Here is a 21,893-nt window from a genome sequence, read left to right as displayed (position 1 = left end):
TGGAGTAAAAAAAATGATGAGGCCACTTTAAGTCTGGCACCCACACTCCCTAAATAACAATATGGCAATATGTTGCTGATAAAATTTGAACTGAAACTTAACCCATGGTAGACTTCCCAAATATGCATACTGACTGCAGAGTTTCACACTATAGTGCCTAGAAGGAGTCTATATTAAATTGTCGAAATGGCATTACAGCGAATGCCGTTTTGCCAACACTTAAAAACCGAAATGACAAAACAGCGAATCCCCAGGTAGACCAACAAAACACACCAGTTAAAACATTTTAAAGTGGGGGGCTGTGCCCTTCACACCCTCTCTAACTAAATATACCAACTCCGAGATCACACTACAGTGGAGTAAAGGGCAATGTCATGGCTCATGCCAAATGATTTTTTTTCCCCCCTAGGAAAAAAAATTGCTGACCTGAGCTTTTGCTGTTTGAGCATTTCGCTCTTTATGTCAGCAAAATGGCATTCGCTGCAATGCCATTGCGACAATTTAATATAGACCCCCTAGAAGTCATATTTTACAGCTGACTTGCTTTCTGATAAAGGGGGTGTCAGTCAAGGTGGTATAAGTATCAGGCTGATTGGTGGTGAGCTGTAGGATATAACGTTAATACTACATACCCTCTGAGCTGTGAATCCATCTACTTTGTGTCATTGGTGGTTTATTATATAGTGCTATGGAATAAGAGCTTTGTTTGTATTGGTTTTTCCCCTTGTCTCTCAACCATCAAGTCTCTAAGGGACCATCATCCAATCAGCCATGAGGGTGCTTTATGCTCCTACTGGCATCTCAGCAATGAGATAATTTTTCATTTAAAAACCTAACCACCAATCCTCTCTGGTAATTACAATTTATAACCAATTTAAAAAAGGGAGCTTACTAATTTAGTTGTTTATTTATCTATTTATTTTAGAAGAGGTAGTCATGTAAATCTGTAGAGAATTTTTGAGCATCATCTATTCTATTTTACTAAAGTATGACATCAGATTACTGAGTCTTCTTTAAAAGTCTGCCTGTTTAAATTTGCAACTGTATCATGCTTACTGCTATTTCTCTGTTTTTGTCTAATAACACATTTGTATTAACCTTGAGAGAAGTAAAGAAGACTGTTAGATATGGGAGTATTGAATTGGAGATGAAAATAAAAAGGTCTGACTTACTTTTAAAAATATAAATCTTTTGAAAAGTTAGTTTTATTTATTTTTATGCTATTAGTGCAATTAATCTTGAAGCCAGTGTTATCAAATTGAACTCAAGCAGGAACCTCAAAAGAACAGTGAATTTTCTTTTAAAAAAACTAGTTCATAAAGCAAAACTGAATAATGCAATATATAACATATAGGATTCAAGGAGCAGAAAAGACGTGGTTTATCTACAGTAATAGAAAATTATAGCAAGAAATGTGTAACTGACAATTCTCTTTGACGGTGACTATGACACACTTAACTTGGGGAAAAGCTGGACAGCTAAGTTTAACACTTATGCTGCTTTTGCATTAAACATGACTAAAGATGACCACGTGAAGGCCAGCTTTCACTTATGGTTTAAGACAAAGATTATGAGACGTGTCTGATTTGAGTGAAAATTTTGGAGATGTGGAGAAAAAAGTTCTAAATACATCTACAGCACAATAAAAGCACACAACATGAAAAGTTCAGAAGTTCATTACCAAAGTAACATGAAAATACATGTGCATTACTTAAGAGTAAGAACATCAGTCAGTGACAGTCCTCAGACACTGACAAAGATCTAGAGATTTCAGGAAGGTTCGCAAAAAAGGCATTGTTTAATTACAAGCAATCCTTCATCACTAGAGGTCCCTGAGGTACTGCATCAGATTTCTAATACATCTGAGTAGTTCTGTGTAAGGCGTTCGCTGCAAACTAACTGCTGTGCACAACTGCTGACTTCACTACATAATGCAAGAGAAAGGTGGTCTGTACAGAATGCTGCAGCACCAAGCAGGGAGAAACAGGCATCTCCAGAAACAGAGTCTGAAATTACAAGTTAATTAGGGAACACATTCCGTATGCATAACACATGCAACAGGATGTCAGTTACAAAATGTTATATTTGAAGATGTGCAGAAGTGTACAACAGTGCACACTGTATAAAAGATAAAGTAGTATTTCAGCTAAATAGTCAACAAAGACCAAATAATCACAAGCAGAACAGAAATTAAACATATAAGATGTATAAAATGCTTCACTAGTACTGGGCACATTCTGTGGGGATCACAATGCACAAAGCAGGTACCACAAGGAGCAGGGGTGTCAAACATAAATGGGAAGGCTGTAGTATAGTAAACCACATTAGCATTAAAGGAAAAGAACACATTATCTCAGTACTTGGTACTCAGTATCTTATAGACGCCTCTCTGCCGATCTGTGATAAGCCTTTTGAGACATAAAAGATCCAACTTTCTTTGGCCTTCTATTCATTTATGGAGAAAATTTTAATTTGCATACCTGATTAAATGGATTAAACTTTCATCAACAGATAAATAAAACACAATGAGGTAATAGATTAATATCCTAGTGTATCCTCCACCTCATGAACAAACTTTCACTACACATCAAACACAATGTCACCTTACAAGGTAAACCTAGATAACTGAATGAACAGCCTGAAATTCTCCCCTGGTCTATACTGAATTCAGTTGAGACTGGAAGGAAATGTTGAATGCAGGTCATTGGCAAGGCTTGCAATGATTTTGAGACTGATTACTTAGTACTATCCAAAGAACCTATGAACTTAAAAAAATCAAGGGTGCAGGAAACATTTTGCCTCATTTTTCCATATGAACATAAGGGAGTGACAGGAAAAGGTCAGGGGTCAAAATTGGCCAGGAGCAAATATGGTAATTAGAGCTGCATGCATAAGTGAACATGCAGCACAAGCAAGACAAATGGGGATAGGCATACACCAAATATGGGGTATGACAAGGGCATAACATGTATGAAAAAGGAGGTGAACTGGGAGGGTTTAGAAAACAAACCTAGTCTCATTAGCCATGCATAAAGTGAGGGTATGCAGAGAGTCCTTTCACTCATTAAACAGTATTTTCATTCTGCACTGGCCACATGAGTAAAAACACATGACTGTGCAAGGCTGATGTGCACAAGTACATGTACAGAGTAATGTTCAGACTATACATCTGCAGACATCTAATTTCTCATATAAAGTTAAAGGACACTGATATAGCAATATGCACTGCAGTATATGTTATATACCTTGTGCACAAATATGTCATAATAACTAGGTGTAATGGACAAACAAATGCAATATTTTCCTTATCATGCCCACCATAATTAAGAGACCTACATCAACAATGTCATCAATCTGGTCTCTTTCCACACATTCCAGCTCATATCATCTCATCTCATGGAATGGGGAGTCCTACTTTCCAGTAGAACCTTGGCCAGTGTGGCCTATACCTATAAGTGGTTGATGATGGGCAACATCCAAGGGGACAGAAGGGCTGTCATTCAGATAGACAGACAAAGATATGAGGTGGATATTTTCTTATTATTATTATCAATGTTTTTGCAGCAGTCTGTCATGCTGGCACTCCCATTGCTTCTCATGAGGCATATATTTTTTCATGTATGAGCTGATTGGTGGATACTACACCTGCACAGTTTGATGAGCAGAGAGGTCATTGGTGCTTACTGCCTAATGTCCTTCCACCAGCTACCACTGGGTGTCACCCATGCAGTGGTTTGGGTTGACTCTTTTCTCCTTGGTTTGGTGTTCCAGCACTGGCTGCTGAAAGCCACCCATCCTGGCAAGCTCTTCCTTTGCTCTGATTATTAATCATTTTCTGGTCATCTGGGCCTCAGTCAATGTTCTTAAAGTTAATAAGATTTTTCATTCACTTTTCAGCAGTATCTTTTGCTGTTTGCTGCTGTTTGTTATTAGTTTAGCAATGAAGTTTATTTTGCAGATTTGTTTGTATTTGGTATATTTATTATAACAGTTTTTCCATCTGCAAAAAGTAGAGTATCAACTGGCATTATAAAAGCGGAATCCAATTCACTGTAAATAAGCTGCTCAAAGTACTGCATAGCATGGGGATATAACATTGAATCTAGTGCCTTAGCAGTTTCTTTTTGTTTTTCTAAAATGTGTTGCAAATATTTATTTATTTATTTTTTCCATGAGAGCCAGTCTGCATTTTTATTCAATGCACAACATAGGATACATTGTACACTGTTGGGTATCTTATGCTACTATTAAGCTGTTACAAATTCAACAATGGAAACAGGATATCATTACAAAGACATGTGTCTGGAGCATTTCTCCCCGGGCCTCATTGGCTTCATTCCAAGTTGGACTTTATGGTAAACAAATGTTAAATAAAATAAATAAATATCTCATCACCATTTCTAACTTCATTTTTAGTTGTTCCTCAAAATCATTGTTCAGTCACACAAGAATTAATGAATAAATTAATTAATTAATGTTGCATTTTGCCTAAAGCTATCATCTTTCATTTTCCAAATAAACAACAATATTATTAAGTCAGTAATGTAAAATAATTAAAAAACACCTTGACATCATAAACTAATGTAATGTCACTAATGCTATCCAAGCCATCATTTGGCATTAACAAATGCTTATACATATTAGGTCACCAAAATGGCATTTTGGCAAAACACCTAATCATCGACCCGTAACCAGCGAAACTCGCTTCAGTGATTCACTGAATTCATTAAGGGTAATGAAATAGTAGCCTGAAGCACAATGGATAAGTACAGAACTTTTCCCTTTTCTCCACAGTAGTGCGATCACGGAGTTGGTATATATGTATATATATATATATATATATATATATATATATATATATATATATATATATATGGATCTAGGACTATTGAACGAAAGTTCAATAGTCAGAATCCACAATAACCGAATGCACTTTAACAAAAGTGCTTTCACTGAAAAAGCGCTTTTGTTAAAGTGTGTTCGAAAAAAAAAAACAAAAAACAATAAATCTTCTTTTATGCAGGGGGGCAAGCCCCCCTGCACCCCCCATTTGGGGGGATGTGCCACCCACACACCCCTACTTTTATATTCTCACTCAGAGGTCACACTACAATTTCAGTTAGGAGTGAACTAGATTAGATTTTATCTGATGATAACTACATTTTTGAATGTATTTTGATTTGATTGTTGGTCATTTACTTCATGCATAGTAGCTTTATCCACGGCAGGTCTGACCAATCATGTCATCGATTGTATTGTTTTTTAATTGGATGTTAGAGTCTCTTACTTGCTTTTGATAGAACAAGACTTCACATTATTCTGTGATTGATGGGTTAGTTAGCTAGGTTTATTAATAATGCATAGTTGATTTTTAAATTGACCTTTTAATTGTTATTTGCAGTTTATTGGATATGCTGTCATTTGTTTTAGCTATATAAGGCCATGCATTTAACGTATTTTTTTAATGGTCTGAAGAAGTAACTTTGTATTGTGAAAGCACTAATTTTCTAATATATATATATATATATATATATATATATATATATATATATATATATATATATATATAGTCTTAGGTCCTTAAAGCTCAGCAACCAGTTCAGTAGTTCAGCCTATCCAGCTACTCTGGCCAAATCATTTTTCCATTGCAGCTGGTGACAGAGACTGCAGGTTAAGGTGAGCCCTGGGGTGCTGGACAAACATCCTAGGTGGTTTGGAGTTTTCTTGTTTTTTTTTCCTCCACTCTTGATTTTTGTTGAGAGAATGAATTAAATTTACAGCAGACTGCAATAGAGTCATGCAGTGTTCATGATTCTTTCTACACCAGCAGGACAGTCTTCACTCCTGCATAGCTCCAAGGATATGAGTCAAGGGAGCTAACTCTATGCCACCAGTATATGTTCATTTTTTAAGAACATTTTAGTAATTTAACATATTTGCAATATATACACAGAAAGGAAGAAATTCAACATCACATATTACTATACAGTGATAAGGATACATTGAATCATCAAGATATCCTTATACAATCAACACATTATGACTCTTGGCATTTCAATAGTGACATTTCAAAGCTATCCCAGCCACTAAAAGTCTTAGTATAAATTATTGTCTTATTCTGATCACTTCTTTATCAGTTGTACATAGTATTGCTGTAAAATTTAATTTTTTTGAATGTAAGAACTAAGTTAGATTTGCAGTCTTTTGTAGTAACTTTTCTAGCAACTGTCAAGAGAGCCCAACAATGCCTGCTCTTTGGCTATTTTACAGTTACAGGAAGTGGAACATTCATTAGTATTACTGATCTAGTTAAAGAACAATTATCAGACCAATAACTCCTTAAAAACACACGTATGTCTTCCCAACATGCATTTAGTTTTTCAAAATCCATAAACATGTGTGTCCAATCAACTTTTACATCTTTACCACATCTCCAACAAACTAAATAAGTCATTTTACTAAACTTAGAGATTTTATAGTGAGTAACAAACACTCTATTTATATATTTCCACATAAAAACGGTCCAGTAAAAACTCAAAGAAGTTTGACTAACTGATTTAAATAACAAAGTTTTATTCTTATCATTTATTAAATCACTCAATCCACTACTATATAAAAAGTTCCAAAATTTTGTATTGAAATTATTATTTATAATTAACTTATATAACTTTGGTAAGCTTCCTTTGTATGTCAATCTACCTTCAGTAACAGCATTCATATATTCATATAAAGGGGGAATAGTATTATGTTCCTGTTTACTCATACTATCCACAAATTCATTTAATTTCTTACATTATTAATTGGTTAGCAGATTCATCCAACTTACATTCTTTCATTAAATACTGTGAGGACTTAGCTTTTCCTTTTCCAAAGCAATCAGATTATAACAATAATAATCCATTTCTTTTTAGTAAATTAATTTTAACATTGTTCTGAGTTTCCTTAAATCTAGAGGTAAGTGCAATGGAAAAGCACAAAAATTTCCATTTTAATATTAATGGAGTTTTAAAAACATATTTCTTAACTGCTTTAAGGATTTGTTTCATATATGAAGAGTCTAAAGACTGAAATTAATTTCCTTCTAAAGTAATTTTTTTTAACCAGATGAAAAAATTATTGCATATTTCTGTTTATCATCTTTAATAAAGATAAGAATTTAGTACATTCTCTTCCTGATTGGCTTTCTATTGACTAGTGTAAGTTGAATTTATCCAGAGTATAATAGGGTTAAAATGTGCAGCAACAGAATAAGATTCTGTATCTGGGAAGCTAATACTACCATACTCCCATAATCTTATATGATTTGCATAAGCGACTCTTAGCTTTTTATGATACCAGAAGAACAAAGTTAACATTTTTTTTTTTACATTTACTTTTACAATTTTTTGTCAGGTATTAAAGATATTGAATGCAATATATATAATCTTAGGTAATATAGTCATTTTAAAAAGTAAAAAAAAACCAGCATTCATTCCATTTTTAATAAGAAGTAACACTTCTTCAATTACTTTTTTTCAAAATTCTTATTAATAATCTTACTCACATCTTGATAGATTTTTATTCATAAATATTTTAGTTCTTTCCATCCCAGTTATATTTATATTTACCTTTAAACTTACTATCTAGTAATTGATTTGACACAAATTTTGTTTTTATTATTATTAAGCTTCAGCAGTGATACTTCTTAAAACTTTTCAATTTCTTCATCTATTTCTTTGATTGAATAATTTAAATCTCCTACACTTAGTAAAACATAAACTGCAAAAAGCTGTATTTTATATTGACAACCTCTATTAATTGAGAATCCATCAATTTAGTATACATTCATTCTTGCAGGAGTAGTTTAACAAAATTTAGAACACCATGATATGACAAAACAGCAAGGTTTTAATATATAGTTGAGCATTTTCATACCATAAATAGTGTACATAAGAACAGAAGGTTTTACACCATAAAAACTCAAATAAATAAGCAGAGGAAAACTTGTGATCTCTTAAAAAGCATCAATCAAATTTGAATGAAGTCTGTCAGAGCTGGATCATGGTCAAATGGGGCCCTAGGCAGGATAATGGATCTGGACCCCCATCACCACAACATCCCCCAGCCATTGCAGTGTCCCATTACTTGGCTATTTCTCCCTAGTGACTATAAACAGTTTTCAAGCTGTCAGTGTGCATACTTTCTTCTTTACTTCTACAATGATTAGCGACAGTTAAAACTTTTTATTTCTAATTTTATAGCACAAACACTGATAGCCATTTGCTAAACATAACAATACAGTCTCACAATAAAAACAGACTTACCATGAGCAGTGATCTTCTCTGCCCTTGCAACTCACATTCATTCAAACTGCATTGAAACCCACATTTATAGAAAATGTATCTGGCCAGTGGCAGATTAAGTTTACCTTTAGGCTATTTTCAAACCATACGCCCCACACATTTTAGGACCATGTATACATGCATGTGTTCTTTGATACACCATTCTGATTGTATTAAATTATACTTCTTGTATAATACAGCACCACTCATTAGAATCTGCTTTAAATCTATAGGTTTGAACATTTTTCCAGTAAACAATGAAACAAAACGTATGAACCAATAAAGACAAAACTATCCATTAGAGAACATTTCAACCACAAAAGGCCAGTCAAACTTCTGTCAGTACCATCTACCAATATTAGTTAATATACACAATTTCTGTGAAGTAAAAGTCATATGAATAATTCCACATTAAAGAGATCTTTAACTAATGAAGAGGTTGCTGCTGGCAAACAGCTTTACATTTCCATGTGTCACAAATTCAGTGCCTGCTACCCTTGAAGAATAAACTGCCCATGTTACATTTAAAAAAAGAAATGTTAAGCTGGTAATATTGCAATAAGGAATTGCTGTCAAGCTGTTACAGGGTTCCTAGTTACTAGGCTTCTCATCCAAAGGAGGATACACTCAGGAGTGCAACATCCCCTTAAAGGGGCCCTGCAATAGCAACACTCCATCTACATGCTGTAGTAGTAGAACCCACAACCGTCTGTAACAATGGCAAGTATAATATGTGTTGTGCTAGTATTATTGCTATTAAAATTTATAGCACAAACACTGATGAAGGCCATTTGCTAAAAAACACACACTGAAAACAGATTAAGCATAATCAACAGTAAACTATTCTTCCCTTGAAATTCACCCTTCCTTAAAAATGCACAGAAATTGAAAATTATTTGAAAATGGGCAGAAATACAACAGTCTTTGAAAATGCAAAAAAACTCAACATTCTTGGAAATGTACTGAACCTCAGCAGTCCTTGAAATACACTGGCTGATGACAGTTTAGCAGTTGGTGTAGAAGATTCAGGTTCTAGGGTCCAATATTCAAGATACAGGGTCTGAGCATGAATGGGTTAACCAACCTGCCACCTTGAATGGATTAAGAAATCTGACATCCTGAATGAGTTAACCAACCCTGCCATCCTTAACTGGGGCATCTCACACACACACACGCACACACACACACACACACACACACACACACACACACACACACACACACACACACACACACACAAAACCATATGTATTCCACCAAATTACTTTTCTCCGCTTTTATCCATCCAGAACAGTAATAGCAAATCTATAGTCATCTTTTAAAAATGTACTCTGTTCAAATGTTTAAATGTGTCTGCGTTGTACTAAAGATGCATGTACAGATGCTATTAAGGACTCACTATGTGTGTGTGTGTCCTAAAAGAAGAAATATAAGGCTTGCAGAATGCATCTTTAAAGAAGATATGGAAATGTTGTTGCAGTCCCTGTCTAGTGCGCCCCCTCTCCCAGATAGTGTGCCTCCTCCACAGCTAGTGGGCACCCCCTAAAGCAGTGGTCCCTAGACAACTGCCTAAGTCGCCTAGTGCTGGATCTGGCTGTAATGTGAATAGTATGAATTCAGAGGGGAATGGCATATGCCTCATAAATGTTCAGATGTAATCCCAGCCTACTGAGGAAAAAGCTTTTTTTCAAACTCATTTAATATTTTTGTGACTGGTGACACATTTTTTGTCCCTGAATAATAGTAACGTAAGACTATTACTACTAGTGTGTTTTTTTATTATTTATTTATTTGCTTTCATGTTTTTGTAATAAGAAATTATCAAAAATACCAGATAAAAAGTGGAGCCAAAGTAAAATGGCACTAATAACTAAAATCTACCATGATGAATTTCTTTTGGGTATCACTTCACAAACCAAGTCTGTTGTACAAAAGTGTTATTTATTGATAGAGTAAGCACATTTGTATTTTAAAAGACTTCATTAGAATATCCATCCTTATTACATAGTTCAACTTATATCATTCCATTTTGAATTAAAACAACAGCCCATTCACCAAGGTACATTTACATTATCAGAAGTACAATTTCCTATATCCTTGAATTATGGGAGTGTAGCAACTGAAGAGTCACCCTACAAGAGCTCTAACATAGGATGGAATCAGGCAAAGTACATCACACTGCTTTTATTAGAATTACTTTGCAGCCCTTCCTCCTTCACCCATGTCTTTACCTCATCAAGATAGCTACAAAAACATTGGTAATCATCCGAGTTTGTTAATAAAGATCAAATGTTTAAATCATCAGAGTATTTTTCTATCCAAATGTTATTGGACAGAGGAATATGACAAGATACCATGTTAAAAAGGGCTGGTTCCATTACTGATCCTTACATTAGCAGGGAACTAATCCCTTACATGTTTACTGATCTAAACTTGTTGATGTCTGCATGAAAGTCAAGTAGAGAACCACGCAACAATTACTAGATTATCAGAGATGTAAACCATGAAGTTCATTATCAGAGAATGAAGAATATTATTAAATGCCTTAGACAGGTCCAGAGGCACTACACCAAAATTAATACCATGGTCCAGGGCTATGCTGATTGATTCAAAAGCTTTGTCAAGTTAGTCAAAGTAAAGTTTCCTTTGGAAAAAAAACATATTGATTTAGACCATGCAAAATATATATATTGATTTGGACCAACCAATAGACTGTTTTACCATAAAAGTGAGAATGTATTATTCAAAACATTTTCCCATCAGTGGTGCTAAACTAATGGGGTGATAGTCAGTGATTTTTCCACAGCGCTCCCATTGTAGACTGAAACTATATTTGCACACTTCCAGTTATATGGGACAGAAGCAGAGTGTAGCATAAGGTTAAGCAAAATAGTCATCTGGCATCAACAAACATCACCATTTCTTTTATGAAAAAGATATGTTGTCTAGCCCAGGGCTCTGTCACTCTTAATTTTAAGCAACAATAAATTGTATTCTGCCACTAGAATAAAGCCAGCATTTTCTACCTTGCAGTTTGTACTAACTTGATAGCAAATTTTTGCAAAATAAGCATTTAATAAATTTGCTGATTCAATTCTAACAGAAAGAAAATTGCCATTATGAAGAATTGGCAAAATGAAGTGTACCAGGGCCATGAGTTACATGACTGGCTATCATTTCAGAAGGATGGGAAATAAAGAACATCATTAAAGTTAAGCATTTTCATCCAAAAAATCAGGACTTCATCAAAACTGTTTTTTATAAGATGTCACAAGTTTAAATAATCCTTTTAATAATCAAATGATTAAACTGTTACCTAGGTTTAAAATGCTCTTACCTAGTAAGATGAAAAAAATAATAGATAAAAATAGCATTTCTAAACACAACTTGCTTTATATCATTTAAATATGGGTAAAGGTTTTTATAGTAGCTTTCATTAGATAGCTTTTATATCACTTTTGCAGATTCTATTGCCGCTTTGAGATGTTACTAGCCTTGTTGTAAGCACCATGAGCATATACTGTCGGTTTCACTTCAGAATGTTGAGTTACTGAAAACTCGAACTTCATATGGTCGAGACCATACGATCTAGTTTTCAGTAACTCAAAATTAGGAAGTGAAATAAAAAAACAAAAAAAAAAAACCCAAACACATCACCCTCCCTACTTAAATATACCATCTCCATGATCGCACTATAGCGAGGAAACGGAAGATCTCTCATTCTGCACTTCTGCATACAGCGCAGAATGGGAAATTTCCCTTTTCCCCACTGTAGCGTGATCTTGGAGTTGGTATATTTAAGTAGGGGGTGCAGGAAGGCTTGCCCCCCCCCCTGCAGAAATTATGTGTTTGTTTTTTTTTTTTTTACACTTCCTAATTTCATGTTACTGAAAACTCGATCATATGGTCTCGACCATATGAAGTTCAAATTTTCAGTAATTCAATATTGTGAAGTGGAACCATACTGTCTTATAAGTGTGAAACATTTTCCTTTTAGTTCTAAGCAGCTGTTTAATTGATTTGCACCACCTGGGGAGAATGCAGCTTCACTAATGCTGGCTTGTTTGTACTTACAATCCTTTACTATTCCAAGGCAGTTTTTCTCAGATTAATTTCACACATTAATACATTAACCTACATTGAGTGACTTCAAGTCCACCTTATCTAGGTTCAGTATTGTCTCATGACTAGACATCTTTTTACCTTGATATATGATTTAAGATGACTTTGATATAGCTCCCTCCTATCTTTAAAATGAAAAGCCGAGTGTTCAGAATTATCAAGACAGTCCAGACTAGTAATACCACATATTTTGTTTAGAATATTAGTTATAAGAAAAAACAGAATGTCATTCTGCCTTTTTGAAAAATGTATTAATTGTACCATATTTATTTGTAGAGATTTAACTGAAAAGCTTGCCTTCTAAATCTGTAGAATGTGTACTATCTATCCACTCAATATGTGGAAGATTAAAATTTCACAGCCCAGCTGTGTTCTCTATATCTAGTTTAGTACTCAACTTTTTAATAAATTCAGCCTGATCATCAAGTGATAACTTGGTTCTTTTGTTGCAGACTGGAAGTCTAACAAACATATTCTCAGCTGACCTTAACAGTTCTATAATTTGTGTTTCATAATTTTTATCAACTAACAACTGTCTGGCTCTCATAGAAGAGTGAATGAAAATTCAACCTCTCCCTACACCCACATTAGTATTTTCAAATTTCATATTCTTCTATAACAATTTTTTAAACATTGCCCAGATTCTTTAATTACAATGATTAAGTATTTATGAATAGCAATAAGTGACAGCAGTTCTACTACTGTTCTATTAGACAAACTATGAGTATTGTCACAATAGATGTTTAAATTGTAGTGGAAGAAACTCTTCTTGATATGTGTGAATCATATAGACTTATAAAAACAAAAAATAACACTGTATTGATGAGTTTGGTATAAGATTTTGCTTCCAAAATAACTGGTTAGAAAACCATTGTTATCAAATTGTAATGCCTTACAAAGAAATCCATGCTATGAGTTTATCAAATTAGCATTATTTTCTAAGCAATAAGCATCAAGTCATTTGTTAAATAACAAGGTCTTGGTAAGGTGATACTTATTTGGTGCGTATGAAGGTACAGTCTCACTAACCCACATTTTCACTTTATTAGTTTGACAAATAGTAAAATGCTGTCCTTCACAGTTTAGTGCAAATGGATCGAAGGAATGTTTCTGAGATCATTTAAGCCTACATGAACTATTACAGAGATGAATAATCTGTTACTGAAAACCATTTTTAAGAGCAGACTATAGGCCTGCAAGTTTGCATCCACTTAAACAAGAAGAGGTGACATTTTCCTTATAAACAAAAGTCACTGGTCTGTGTTTCCCTGATCATCACTCCATGGTTTATATTAAAACCAGCATTATAATCAAAGGTTTCTTGGTAAGTGTTCTCAGCTTGAAATTTTCCTGAACTGGTCCTTTTTTTTATATCTTCTTTTTTCTAATTAGGTTACTGGAACTATCATGTTAATTCAGTTAATGACACAGAATGCATAATTACTTAGGTTTTTAATCGTTTATAGCTGTTTTCTTCTTATTGTAGTCCCAGTATGATGCATATAAACACTGAGATTACTTTACCTGTTTAAATTATAATTTACTAATCAAAGACATTATATTAATAGGCAACTTCAATTATCCTGCTATTTATTGAGCAAATGTTTCTATAAAAGCTATTCAAGAAAGTGAGTTTCTTGAGATCATGTAACAATCGCAACTGACCCAACTTGCCAATGAAGGTACCTGAGGGACTGATATTTTTTTATCTGATTTTGACCAACAACCTTGGTATTATTAAAAATGTAATATCTGGGGCATTCCTTGGACTTTTAGAAGTTTCAGTTGAAAATACAGATACCTACACTAAGCATTCATAAAAAATACAGTTATGAAAGACACATTTATAGGCCTTTATTAGAATCAATACAAGTAGCAGATAGGACACTCATTTTGTTGAATCACACTGGCAGATGGCACTTTCTTCCAAAAATGATTGACTCCATGAAGTAGCTAGTCTGTCCGTTTTAATGCAGAAGGAAAGTATGAAAGACTCACCCAGCATGCAAAGTGTTGAAAACAGGCTCCCTTGCTCAGTTTTGCATATTATTATATAAGTCGTTTGATGAGATATCTTGCTAGATGATTGAAGACTATGCACACCCACCACCAAAAAAAAAAAAAAAAAAAAACATAAAAAATACCATAACTGGTGCCCTGCTGGCTAGGGAACACAAGAGAAAATATTAAAATAAAATTGAAAGGTAAGTTAAAATTGAGTTTATAACAGTAAATGGGAAAGCCCTAATGAAGGCTTAACACTATCTATACCACACTATCCCCACAAAAAAACAGTGCCCCATCAGTCAAGGAATATACAAAAAATATAATAACAAATGACTTTCAAGGAAAATCAGCAATCCAAAGTTAGAGCTTAGTTTATAATGCTCAGGACCACTGACAGGCATATTTACTTATGTAGGTAGGAAGCTCTGAAGTAGGCTAAGCACTGCCTAGCAAAATATTTATGTCTCACAACAAAACACACAGAAAACGACAAAACTGGCACCCATCTGGTCAGTGGACACACCAGAACATTAGCACTCCAGACTTAAGATTTAGTGCAAAATGCTAATGACTACTCACAAAAGAGTTTACTTATTTGGATGGAAAGCCCAGAGGTAGGCTACTAACTGTCAAAAAATGCATGCCCTCCCTCAACAGAACACACAAAAAAATGATAAAAAATAGTGTCCCAGTGTCCCACAAGTCAGGCATCACTCCAGAAAATAAAAAAAAGGTAAGTTAAGGAAAATCAGCACTTCTGAATTTAAATTTGGTGAATAATACCACAGTGTTTGCTGAAAGCAGGTGAATGCATTTTCTGTTTACTGTGCTTACTAATTTGATGTCCGATCTTTCTTTGGAGCAGCCGCCATAAAAATGGATGAAGTAGCTTTATTTGCTGATCAGAGCCAGCCCATGTGACTATCTTTTGTTTTTCTGATGTGCCAGCTTCCTCAATGTCCCTTTCCAGTGGGTCTGACTCAGCCATGGATAAGAGTACCTATTGCCAGTAGTGACTACCAGTTGCTTGTGATGTCATGTCATGGTCATTAGTTAATGGTGACAGGGAGTTGAAGAGTCCAATCCAGAAGTGGAAAGAGCAGTGTATTTTCCGAGGGTATTAGGGAAATTTGAATTAATCAAAAGATAGAAGAAGTAAAGAGAACAGTGGGAGATAGAAAATACAGGTCAGGAAAAGAAAGAATATTGGTTGGTGAAAAAGAAGCTAAGAAAGGAGTTGCAATAGCAAAGAACAGGGCATCAGAGGCACTCTACCAGCTTCTTGAAAGTGACTCAGTAGATGGCCCACAGAAACTATATCAAGTTGCAAGACAAAGAAAGATAAAGAAGATGGTCAAAAACCCTTTGTAAGGAATGCCAGTAGCAACCTGCTCACCAGTCCACTGGACATAAAATGCAGATAGAAGGACTACTTTCATCAGCCGCTGAATGAATAAAACCCACAGAAACTGTATAGCCACAGCCACAGTCTATAATGAAAGAAGACGAGGAGCCCATCGTAAAAAAATAAGAACATCACTAAGGAAAATCAAGTAAGGCTCAGATGAGGTTAAGCAGATGTGACCAAGATGTTTGATAAGACAGGGGAGAAATGGCCCCTGAGGGTACTTAAGGTATTATGGAGATAAAGGCATCTCCCACGACTGGAGAATAAACATACTAGTTTTAATTTTAGAATAGTGCCAGTGTACAAGAACAAAAGGGACATCCACAACTGTGGGTAGTACAGAGGTATCAACCTCCTGTCACATTGCATGACGTGATTGACAAACAAATACAGGGAATTTTCAAAAGAAAGAAAGATAGAAGATGAGCAGTTGGATTCAGATCAGGATGCAGCACAAGTGGCACGATATTTGCTGTGAGACAGATATTTGAGAAGCTAGAGATGACGAAAAATTCCATCTGTTCCTGTGGTGGTTCGAAGTCCCAGAAACATTGGTAGAGTTAGCTCAGACTATTTAAAAGGACCCAATGCTCAAGTATGTACAGTGTTCAGTCTCACAGAAGGGTTCCCAGTGGGAGTAGATATGTATCAGAGTTCAGTTCTGAGCCCACTGGTGCTTGTACCGGTGGTAGACTACATAAGCAAACAGGTTGTAGGGTTCAAATCAGCAAAATTGCTTTATGCAGACAATGTGGCATTACAGGCAGACTCTGAGCAAGAACCTCAGCAAATGATTGGGGAATGGAATGAAAAACTGAAAGTACATGAGATGAAATTAGTACAGATAAGACAATCATAATGGCAGTAAATGTGAGAAATCAGATATAAGGAAATAGTGGAATAGGTTAAAACTTCAAGTATCTGCGAGGGGTTGTAGAGGAGAAGGGAAGTCTGAAAAAGGAGGTCAAAGCTAGAATCAGAGGGACTGCAGCCAACTGGTATAGAGTGGCAGGAGTGGTGTATGACAGAAGAATGCCAAAGAAGCTGAAAAGTAAGGTATACAAGACATTGGTGAGGCTGGTGAGGCAGTACTACTGCATGGTACAGAAACCAGGACAATGAAGGCAGACCAGTTGCAGAAGCTAGTGGTGATGGAGATAAAGTGCCTGAGACACTTTTGGATAGATGAAGAAATGAGGACATCAAAGCAGAAGTCATAGTAGCTCCAATTGCAGAGAAGGTCAAAGAGAACACATTATGGTAGGGTGGGCATACGTGCAGAAAAGAAGAAGGCTATCTGGTGAAGAAGAGTTGGAACAGACAGGAAGAAAGCAAGAGGAAACAACGGTATTCAACAAAGGGATAGATATTGTGAGAGAAGACCAGTGCAAGTAAGGAACTACTGTCAAAAAAGGTAGGAGAGTCCCACTGAATAGAGACAGATGGCAACAGATGACATGACATTCTGACCCCATGTAGAATAATGGAAAAATAGGGTTTGATGATGTTGATGATGATGAATGGGGGAAATTAGATATCTAATAACTCATGGGAAGGGCAGAATGAGTCTCTAGAGGTTCTCTGTATTGTCTTTGTTAGTTTAACTGTGTCCTTCTTCTATGGCCAGCTTACTTGGAGAAAGGACAGAGACAATACTTGTGTTTCAAATATCATCATGGTAGTTTGCCATTTTATTTGCAGTCATGTTGTGAACCTGAAGGCTGTCAGTGTAATGATCCTGTAGCAGATGGCACTTATAACCTGTCCGACTCTTGCTCATCATCTTTTGGTAATAATTTTAGAATACTTGGACCTTTTAGGCATCTAAGAAAAAACTCCCTTCCTTCCTCCCTTCCTTCCTTCCTTCCTTCCTCCCTTCCTTCCTTCCTCCCTCCCTTCCTCCCTTCCTTCCTTCCTTCCTTCCTTCCTCCCTTCCTTCCTTCCTTCCTTCCTTCCTTCCTTCCTTCCTTCCTTCCTTCCTTCCTTCCTTCCTCCATTCCTTCCTTCCTCCCTTCCTTCCTTCCTTCCTTCCTTCCTTCCTTCCTTCCTTCCTTCCTTCCTCCATTCCTTCCTTCCTTCCTTCCTTCCTTCCTTCCTCCATTCCTTCCTTCCTTTCTTCCTTCATTCCTTCCTTCATTCCTTCCTCCCTCCCTTCCTCCATTCCTTCCTTCCTCCCTTCCTTCCTTCCTTCCTTCCTTCCTTCCTTCCTTCCTTCCTTCCTTCCTCCATTCCTTCCTTCCTTCCTTCCTTCCTCCATTCCTTCCTTCCTCCCTTCCTTCCTTCCTCCCTCCCTTCCTCCCTTCCTTCCTTCCTTTATTGCCTTTATATAACAGCATTAACTTGTCTGAAAAGTCCATTTGAAATGATATTGTGAGGCCTCTGATGTATTTGCCCCTTCTCATCATTACCCACGCTGCAATCCTAGTGTCCTCGGATGCTGGGTTTGCAGACAGATGAGTGGGTCTTCTTTATCTGTATGCCCTTTCGGTCCCTGAAAATGAAGGTTGTTCCCACTTTGCCTATTTTTAGTGCCATGTACATTTTTCTAATGCCAGTTTACTGAAGTGTGGTGCCTCCATGGGTTCCAAGAGCTTAAGCTCAGATATCAGACAGAATCTGTCTGGTTAGTGACATGCATCTCCAGTTTGCTTTCAAGTGCAGACAAAGCGAGCTGCTTGAGTGTAGGAGAGACTCAAAGTCTGTTGAGATGAGTACACATTGCTCAATCCATCCTAGCAGCAGTAATTTGCATTTCCAGTTAAAATAGGCAAAAACAGACAATTTCAATTCAGAGACAATACATTCTAAAAGTGATGCTAGGAGTAATTGCTGCTAATATATATATATATGTACTTTTCTCATTATGGGTTTTACAGTAAAATGACAATTCTGACGTCCCTTATGCAACTGGCTGCAATCTCCACTCTTGAGCATTTAAAATGAGATATATACATAACCTGTCACCCCCCCCCCAAAAAAAAGAAAAAAGCAAGCAGGCTTTTTGGCCACTCATTTTTCCTTTTTATAGCTAAATATGTCAGCGTCCTGACCAGTAACTGAAATTAAACCATCTGGGGTGTTTTTTGGGATTTATCCTTTACTCTACTATACCAACTCCATCCAAAAGTTAGGTTAAGTCTACTTTCTTGAAAAGCAGTTCCATCTACTATTAGCCTTCAGAGTTTATGTACAATCCATAGACAGCAGGTATAATAAATAATTAATTTCTTCAAAACTTAGCTGACTCCTAGCAAGTCCTTCAGCTTTTTTTCTGAACTCCGAAGTCTTTCCGTTACTTCTGCAGCAGTCCCACTCTGCTTCTTTTCTCCTAGGTGCCTCCACTGAATTGTCATTGAGAACAAGCGACTCCACAATTTCCATCATTCCGGCACAAGATTCTTCCACACTTTTGCAAGTCCTCTGTACTCTGTTCATGTACTTTCATGAACTTCCCTATTCTGATGACTATTATAGCAAGTGACCAGCCTGACTTCAGAAGATGGATTATTATTATTATTATTATTATTATTATTATTATTATTATTATTACTGTTATTATTATTGTTGTTATTATTATTATTATTGTTATTATTATTGTTATTATTATTATTATTATTATTATTATTATCTGTTCAATATGCCCATCTTATAGAGACATAAAATACCATACAGTACTTTAGCTATAACATTATTTTAATATTTTCCTCTGTGTATTATTCATGTGTTACATATACCTACATATTGTTACCTTTTGTGAATGAATAATAGTCCTCATTATTTTCTTTTTCTAACATAAGTCATCAAAATATTATCGTGTCAATTCACAAATATTTTACATGATATATATTTTCTTTTCTTGGTACTATGGCAACTTACAGCCCCCTTACCTCTCATCTCATGTTAATATCCTCAGATACTTCTTGTATGGCTAAAGTATTTTACTTAAAACCATTTCAAGAGCATGCATTATACATTAAATATTTAAACTTCAAGGGATAGAAAGGCTATATATATATATATATATATATATATATATATATATATATATATATGTAGAAAGATAAAATGAAGGAAAAAACAAAGAATAAAAGACAAGCACATACAGTGCTGGCTCTTGTTCTGTGTTTTATACTTACTAGTGCATTTTCCTTTCATCACTTTGCCCATCAGCTCTAGTGGTCACATTTTGTAACAAATTTATTGGTCATTAAATGGAGTAGATCCCCTGTCTTGAGAATACTGTGGTTACCAAGTAGTCAATTGTTACTACTATATTCCAAGTCACCTACATTTTGCATGATGCTCCAAAATCCAAAATTCATCAATCTTATGTGAGAACTGTGTGTGTGTGTGTGTGTGTGTGTGTGTGTGTGTGTGTGTGTGTGTGTGTGTGTGTGTGTGTGTGTGTGTGTGAGTGGAGGGGAGAGGAGCTAACTTTCCAGAACCATGTAATCAATTTTTTTCTCATATTGCATCATCAGTTGTAACAAAGCACATTTGGATTTGTCCAAAAGTACTGAGGGAAAGTAACATAAACGAAAAGTCCAGGGATATAAGCAACTACCCTAGGCAGAGCTTATCCGTCCACTGAAAAAGTAAATATTTTAGACCATCAAGTTCATCAAATTCACCAAATATATGCAGCCAGTTTCCCCATCTGTCCACTGTTGCATCATCAGCACACAGAGAGCATTTCAGAAGCCTCATAAGAGTACAAAAATAGTTAAAAAGGCATCACTATCCAAAAAGTGGAATTTTCTGCTCATAGTTGTGAATCCAGGAATACCCATAATGTGTTGTCAGCAGTCCCAGGTGATGTCTGATAATCGTACATTTTCCAACCATCTGCCTTCCAATCTGATTCTATAACCATGGCAATCATACCCCTAAAGAATGAAGGTCTCCCTCTGACTCCCATCTTGCCTCTAACCCATAATGGTGAACTAGCTTCAGGGACCTGAAACAAATTCAGTAACAATGCTTTTTCCTTTAAAGTTTCATAGATTGCAAAACCCACTTGCCCCAGTCCCACTGAATTCTGGTAGTTTTGCAGAGTCATCACTTCATCTCCAAGCTTAACCCACCTCTGATAATATAGAGATGATACATCCATAGATGGTTTAATCAGTGCCAGATTACTAATCTCCCATCCTTGGGTAAAAGCTATGCTGACCAATTTAGGAAGCCAGTTCTAAATTTGGGAGTCTTCAAGCATATCTACTATGACTTTAAACCAATGTGATATCAGGACTCTATTATTGTGGAGCCCCCTGAGGAGCCACACGAATACCTGTTTCAGTCTCCCTAGTCTGCCAGGCACAATATTCTTCCACACTGTTGCAGGTCTTCTGTTTAGTACCTTCATGAACTTTCCTATTCTGACAGCTCTGCTATACTCATCAAAGCATGGGATATGAAGTCCACCCGTAGAATAAAGGAATGTGAGATGATCTTACCATAATTTATCTTTTCCCCATACTCAGTATAAGAGAGGAGCAGAGATCTCATATTTGAAAGCATCTGTGTCCGGGAAAAGTGGAAGGCCCTGGAAAGCATATAAAAGCAAGGAAAGAACAAACCATCTCAGTGTTTGAATCCATTATAAGAAATACAAACACAACTCCTTCCAATTATAGATTGTTAAGATGTATATCCTTGTAAGATTTCTGAACTGAGAACTTGAGGGAGGAGCCAATGTAGACCATTTTATCCTTTATATAGAGAAAAGGGAATAAAGAGATCACACAAGGCAGGGAGAATAGCTCAGCTTAACTGCCTCAGGTTTTGACCACATTTATGGAATACTCAGTCAGACTGCCAAACTCTTTGATGATACTAAATACTTTTCTGAGGTCTGCTTCTTAGTTCTTCAGGAAACAACAGTAAGTCATCCACATAAAACACTAGTTTTACTGTATGCCCCTATGTTGTAGCTCTTGAACCCTACTGATCTTAAGTTAACTGTTTAAGTCTTAATAAAGAGAACAAATAAATGGTGGGTGGGGGCATCCTTGACAGGTACCTATGCCCAGAAC

At 35.8% G+C, this 21,893-nt stretch overlaps 1 protein-coding gene across 1 annotated transcript in view; it reads left to right on the top strand.

Annotated features, from left to right (window-relative positions):
* The window catches only part of LOC122814254 (phosphatidylinositol 3-kinase regulatory subunit alpha-like), a 2,697,787-nt gene that overhangs the window by 1,066,398 nt on the left and 1,609,496 nt on the right, over nucleotides 1–21,893 (top strand). The window lies entirely within an intron of this gene.

This window comes from Protopterus annectens, chromosome 10.part0, assembly GCF_019279795.1.
Source record: "Protopterus annectens isolate FY-2018-M chromosome 10.part0, PAN1.0, whole genome shotgun sequence".
Lineage (NCBI taxonomy): Eukaryota > Metazoa > Chordata > Ceratodontiformes > Protopteridae > Protopterus > Protopterus annectens.
Note: the sequence above shows the minus strand (reverse complement) of the source record. Positions and strands in the feature narration are given on the sequence as shown.